At 43.3% G+C, this 7,089-nt stretch overlaps 1 long non-coding RNA gene across 1 annotated transcript; it reads left to right on the forward strand.

The window, feature by feature from the left end:
• The first annotated feature begins 592 nt into the window (after positions 1–592).
• LOC125514001 (uncharacterized) lies at positions 593–1,803 on the forward strand. The gene is made up of 2 exons (XR_007286236.2): positions 593–1,378; positions 1,485–1,803. It is a non-coding gene; the product is annotated as an uncharacterized LOC125514001 (long non-coding RNA).
• The last annotated feature ends 5,286 nt before the right edge of the window (positions 1,804–7,089 follow it).

Genomic DNA, 7,089 nt, shown 5'->3' on the forward strand with positions numbered 1-7,089 from the left:
GGCTGTAGTCTGTGGAGAATAATAGGAGGTGTCGAGGGGTGGAGGGATAGCCTGGCCGGCAGTGGGGTAGCGCTTCGTAGCGATGCGTGCTAAGCAGAGCCGCTAGCCGCCGGAGGCCGGACCAGGCGGTCCCGGCGACGCTGGAGGAAGAAGACGAGAGATTGAAGGTGCATGCGAGCCGTTGGATATAAATCCAATGGCTGTGGATGACACAATCATTTGTTGACCAAGTTGATAACGCTCTGCGTAGGCTTCGACCTATTGGCCCACATGTCAGCCTGCAAAAATGTGGCATATATTTAACCTATGTTTTCTAGAATGTACAGTCCATTTGCTGAGCTGGATGAACAAATAATTTCGCGTCAATCAGGTCCATTTATATTTTCTAAGAAATCATAGCCTATTTGCACTTCCTTAAAATACACGTATTAGGTGGGCTCGTTATATATATATATATATATATATATATATATATATATATATATATATATGGGTCTATTCTGATAACACCCCCTTAAGACTTATTCTGCACATCAGTTTCTTATTCTCATAACACCCCCACGTCACCGGCCCACCCCACCCATTCTTCCTCTCCTCCCACTCCCTCACTTCTCTCCACTTTCCCCCCCTCCCCCGCGCAGAACCACCTCCATCCTCCCTCGTCGCCCGCTTCCTCCTACCCAGCCGCGCGCCACCGCGCCTACCACCTTCCTCCTCCACCTACCTCCCACGGCCGGCGCGCCGCCCAACCACCCCGCCCCACCCGCCCACCCTGCCGGTGGCCTTCCTCCCATCGCCGGCGAGCCACCCCTCCGACCGCTCCCCAGCATGAACCGGCACCGGATCCAGGCCTCGACGGGCCCCCGCGACGTCCCGGCGCCGGATCCAGGCCAGGGCGGGCCCCCGCGACGCCCCGCTGCCGGAGCCAGGCCACGACGCCCCCCCGCGTCGCTGCCCAGCCTGCTTCCCTCGCGCCGCCGCCCAACCTCCTCCCCCCGAGCCGCCGCCCAACCTCCGCGACTCACCCTTCCCTCCCCGGCCTCCTTCTACTTCCGCCGTCGCGCCGGCCGGCCTAGCCCCGCCGTCATCCTCGAGAAGTGCACTGCGTGCCCTGGAGCAGTGCACCGCGAGCCTCTCTAGCAGCTCATCCATGGGCGCCGGCAGTTTTTTTTTGGCCTGCAGTTCGGTGCCCCCCCGCGTGCAGTCCGGTGGTGCTACGCATGTAGTGCTCAGGTGAGTCGCACTACAGCTCGGTTGGGTGGGCGCCACTGTCCTCCGACGGGCATGTGTGCAGTGCACTCCGGCGGCGGGGGGTAGCCATCTCCTCTCACGCTTCCAGCAGCATCGGGAGGAGGATGGTGGAGAAATATTCTCCCAGGTGCAATTTGTCTGATGTTCTTGCATTTGTGTGCAATTTCGGTGATGGCATTCATGCCCAGGTCCAATTTTTCATTGTTGTTATCCACTCACGGCGAGCAGTGCAGCTTGCTATCGTTGCAGGTTAGTTGGGCGTCAATGCAGTACGCAAGCACTTGAGAGGATGATTGGCACGCACTTCAGTTTCAGCCGTGCGACGCTGCAGTATGGATGCACGTGGCAGGAGGTTTGTTGCTGCAGTTTGCTTGGTGTTGGCAGGAGGTTCTCCAGCTGGCCCATGTAGTTTACCTGGTGCAGTTCGGCCAGTTGATGGTTGCGGTTAAAAGGAAAATTGTGTGGAGTACACTTTCTTTGGGATGAAAAGATAAGTGCAAATGTGGTTCACTAATTATTTTATCAGGGTTCAGTTAACTATATTTTGTGTGATGAGAGCCGCTCCAACATTTGATTTACTAAACTGAACCCTGAGAAAAGTTATATGGACTCGTTTGAAAATTGTTTACCAAAGAAGTTCATTTAGAATTGTATTGCGGCTCATTTCTCTCGACCATGCGGTTCGCTTCTTCGCACGTGTACAACTTGCCAATGTGGAAATACAAAAACTCCAAACAGAAAAAATAAAGCAGGAAATGAAGTGCAAAGATATGTTAAATGAAAAATGGTAGAGAAACGACAAAAAAAGTAATGCCGTTCACTTGACCATTTGATGCAGTGCAAAAATGTGTTAAATGAAAAATGGTAGAGAAACGACAAAAAAAAGTAATGTCATTCACTTGACCATTTGATGCAGTGCGGTTTTCTAACTGAAGCAGTGCGGTCGGGTGTGTGATGTTGTTCATCCCGTAAGTGCAAAAAAATGTTACGGAAGTAACAAAAGTAATGCGGTTCACTTCTTGATAGTGTTGTGGTTCATTTACACCTAATGTGAAGTGCACTCTACTTTCTCGTCCTTGAAAAAATTACGTTTGAATAAAAGAAACCATGCAGTTCTCTTACCCGTCCAATGCAGTGCGGCTTTTCGTCCGATGGAGTGCGGTTTTCAGTCGGATGAAGTACCCACGTCGATTTAGGTGTCGCGAAAAACAGAGTGTCCGCATTTCGGTAAATTTGAAATTCCTCTTAAACCGTAAAGAATTACAGAGAGTGTTCTACATGAAAAAGTTGCATCTTGTCGATATCTTTCCAACAGCGCATGATTTGAATTATTCTGACCAGCCGTTCGTAAAAATTTCGCGAAAAACAGCCGCTGCCTCTCGAAGTCAGCCGCACGATTTTCAAAATTAACTAAATTCCGTAAGGAATCTCAAAACCATTTCAACATATGAAAGTTGCGCCCTGTCCGTAGCTTTCCAACGGCGTATCATATGTCTCGTTTTGACAAACAGTTAGAAAACTGGAGCGAAAACAGTACCGAAAATTTCAAAAAATTTGAAAAACAGAGTTCCGCGATTTAGTAAATTTGAAACTGCTCTAAACCGTAATGAATTAGAGAAAGATTTATATATGAAAAAGATGCGCCTCGACGATATCTATCCAACGGCATATCATTTGCTTCATTCCAACAAGCGGTTTAGAAAAAAACACGAAAAAACGCTCGCTGCCACTCGTCATCCGCCACACTATTTTCAAAACTGCTCTTAAACCATGTGGAATCTCGAAAAGTGTTCAACATGTCGAAGTTGCGCCTAATCCATAGCTTTTCAATGGTATATTACACGCCTCATTCCGATAAACGGTTAAAAAATTAGGGTGAAAACAGTACCAAAAAAATAACGCGTGCAGTTTTTTCCGACGAGAAGTTCACTAGTCTCTATTGCAGTGCTCGTCGTCAAAATGATGCAGTGCGCTTCTGTTGAGCGTGCAGTGCCGAAGTGGTGTGCAGAATAGTTATTCTGTTAATATTAGCAGAATAGACCGTCTGTATATATATATATAATGTTATGTTAGAAGGAACAATTAATATCAAAGAATAAACCGGAGAGGCACATTTTTTATATATATAATTAAGAAATTAGCGAGTTATTGCTCAAAATAAAAATGAGCGCGTTATTATTAAATTGGTCCTTAAAATCTTCGCAAGCTTTTGTACGCAATCACTAGGATTTTCATTGCCTGTGAGTCAAAAACAACCAGGATTTTCCTTGCCAACTTCTGTTAAACATTTACTTTTATAAGTTAATAACACGTGGGATGTTTTTATAATATATATAAGTCTCTATAAAATATATGATAATAGTAATAATATAAATATATGTAATGTGGTTAGAAGGGAAAACATAAATTGGACACAACATTACTTTTATAAGAGACATGCGTTTTATACCCCACAGTAGGCATACTAACAAGTTCACACACAAATACAACAGAAAAAGTAAACATTCATATCAAACTCAGGTTCACAGGACACGTTCATATTCATAGCCAATATTCACTATCAACAACTCAAAAGATTCATATATACACAAGCTCAGCATATCTATGCATCCAAATGATTGATAGATCACACGACAATATTCATACATAATTCACAAAAAGATTCAGATATACATATGTTTAGTATGTTTATGCATCCAAATGATTGAGATCACAACCAATATGATCCATGGACAAACTTTAATTACCTAGGGTACAGACTGGTAAATGGTGTTCAATCGGAGGTACTTCTTGCTAAAATTAGTTCTTGTACGAGTAAACTTTCGAGTACATAAGAGGTAGCACAGACAATCTGAACTTTGCTTGTAGGTTTATCCTCAAATAGTGGCCATGTGCCGAGGGAGGTTTGAGCAACTTGGCCACTACTTTCATCCAACTAGTTTACTGGCTCATCTTGGTCCTGTATCTCGCCAAAATTCTACATTGCAGACAAGAAAGGAGGCGGTTGAGAAAATGAACCACCCAAATTTTTGGTGCAGTTCAACTGAAGTGGAGCATCCTTGGCGTGTAGACTGATTAAGTGCCAGATGAATATACACGTCAACCAACTTGTCTGGAATCTTTAGACTCCATGCCATATAGTTCGCTACCATATGTGCCGATAACCAAAAGGCACAAGTTCGGACCAAAGACCGGACTGCGTTTTTCTGGGCTATGCACCAAGCAATATTTTTGGCGTTCACTCTCCTAATACTTGGAGTTTGACAATTGGTTGACGCTGGTTGATACTCGAATGAATATAGGCACTTCTTGTCAACATCGATGCTTGTCTGAGTGAACTTTGGAGTACATAGAAGCAACCTAAGTACCTGTCCATCTGATCATTTTGTGTAGTTCTACTGAAATCATCCGATGTAATGATTTGCCTGCGAGTTCAGGCTCCAAATTACTCCTTTATGAAATTGGCAAACAGTAGGACAATACCAAATTACCAATACATATGATAGGCATAATAATCAGGATAAAGACCAGTACCAACCTGTGTGAGGTAGCATATCAATTACTATTTCCTTTGACTGGAAGCCGAGATAAGCCAAGCGACTGACAGCAAAGGAAGAAAACAAGCGGAGATTAGCGACTAATAGGAAAGGACGGAAGCTGTCGAGGCAATGAAGCACCCAAAGTTTTTGTGCAGTTCCACAAAAATCGAGCATCCCTGTTGGCACATATATTGAGAGAGTGAGATTACTATAATAGTGGGAGTAGTTGATCAAACATACACTAACAAATAGAAGCACCCTCATTATCTTAATGGGTAAAGTTAGCAACATAGTAGTCTTGCTTAAAGAGAGGTATTAGTTTATTTAATCAGTGCCAATTAGCTCAACTCAACACTCAAAGCATTGCCATTTATCATAGGTTGCAAAACTTTAACGTGCAAAGATAAAGGAGTTTCTCATGACAGTAGCACGATACAAATAGAGATGACAGCAAACTAATATGGATGAAGGCCTTAGGCCCGTACCAACCTGAGAAAAAAATATTATTCATGTAGTCCCATAAGAGATGATAAAGCACTCACTGGAATCACACAATAGTATATATTTTTGTGCACTTCAAATGTATGGTTGAAATCACTCTTGTTTACCAGTGCTGAGATTATATCGAAAGATTATCAAGAACTTCCAGCAGAGTTAAAGCACTGGCTGGGATATAGTTCATTGTATTGTCTTGTGTAGTTCCACTAAAATGTATGATTAGCACAACATGATCCCTGTTTGCACAAGTAGGAACAAGGTGAAACCTTCATTAGCTTAGTGAGAAAGGATAGGAAGACATTAGCATATTACTCAAACAGTAGCATCAAATTCATGATGGACAATACGCAAAACATTGCCTCATTGAACCAATGGAAAAAATTGACATGCAAAACAATAGCACTATTATGTCATGACACTAATAATATTCCCTCCCTGCTCCACCACATGATTCACCACCATAGACAAACATACACACATACATGATTCAGCATAGGGTCCTACTAAAGATTTGTTTAACTCCAATAGGAAAATTAGACAGTAATAAATTAGTGGTACTTAAGTACTCCTAATTAATTAAGTGAGACAACAGAAGTGGAAGGGCTCCCTGGAGGATCATCTCACATGTAAGGTAGTCATTGCCGGAGCCCTTGAATGGCCTCGACTGAGGCCTCTGGGTTCAGCAAGATCACCTTGGCACTGTTTATTCTTCTTCTTCTTCTTCTTCCTCTTCATGCTCTGTTTCTCTTTCTCCTCACCAGTTGGTGAAACCAAGTACATGATTGGCCTTCTAATTCAGAATTGGTTTTGTCAGTGAGGGAGTACAAGTGTACTAGTAAAAATAGCATTATTTTCTCATGGCAGTCGGAAAATAGAGATGAACACATGCATTAAATATCATTCTTACCTAAAGGAAGGTTATGGTGCCAATATGGATGATGAGGATTGGAATACAGATCTCCCTTTGTGCAGTTCCACCAAAATGAACCAACTGTTCCGTTCTGACATTCCAGTTAAACAGCACAAAAGTCACTTCTTTTAAGAAGAGTTTTTTGCAGTGCACCAAAAGGTCACAACAGCAACCAGGTGAATTGGATATCCCTGTTTGCACAAAAAGGCACAGAGGAAACAGTTAGAGTCTCAAACAATTACAGGCAAAAACATTTGGCTAAACTTGTCATGGCTTATAACAGTGGCATGGCTTCACTTTTACAAGGGACATTAGATTAAGAACAGCTAAGGCTGCGTTCGGTTCACAGGTTTGGTGCAGGATTTTCGTAGGAACACAATTCCTACGGTATTCTTTCCCTTCCAACTGTTCGGAACACGGGAAAGGTGAATAATATTTCATAGGAAAGCTGGTCTGGTACTACTGATTCCATAGGATTAGAAACATCCACGCGCTGCTCATTTTTTGGGCGGAAGCCCGAGGCAGGCGTTCGCTGCCATGCATTAGACAGGTTGCTGTGCTATGTTGCCGGAATAAAAAAATCAACCTATGTGTGGTACGTGAGGTGAGGATAAGAGTAGTCACTGTGCAGCTGAATAAACAAATATCATCTCATACTGCCAAGCATGCTACTCTAAAAAAACAAATCTGTACATTTCATAGTCCATCCGAACACATTCTCTTGAGAGTTTCCTCCGGTTCGATGTTCCATAGTTTTATACCTACATTCCGTTCCTATTCCTCTATTTTCATTACGACCTATGTTTTCTGCCCCTTTATTCTGAACGGAGCCTAAATATTTGGTATAAGGGCATGGGACAGTGGGTGCACCAGTAGTCCAGCACCATGTAC

Source organism: Triticum urartu, chromosome 6A (genome assembly GCF_056163025.1).
Source record: "Triticum urartu cultivar PI428250 chromosome 6A, HENAU_Tu73, whole genome shotgun sequence".
In the NCBI taxonomy this organism is placed as follows: domain Eukaryota; kingdom Viridiplantae; phylum Streptophyta; class Magnoliopsida; order Poales; family Poaceae; genus Triticum; species Triticum urartu.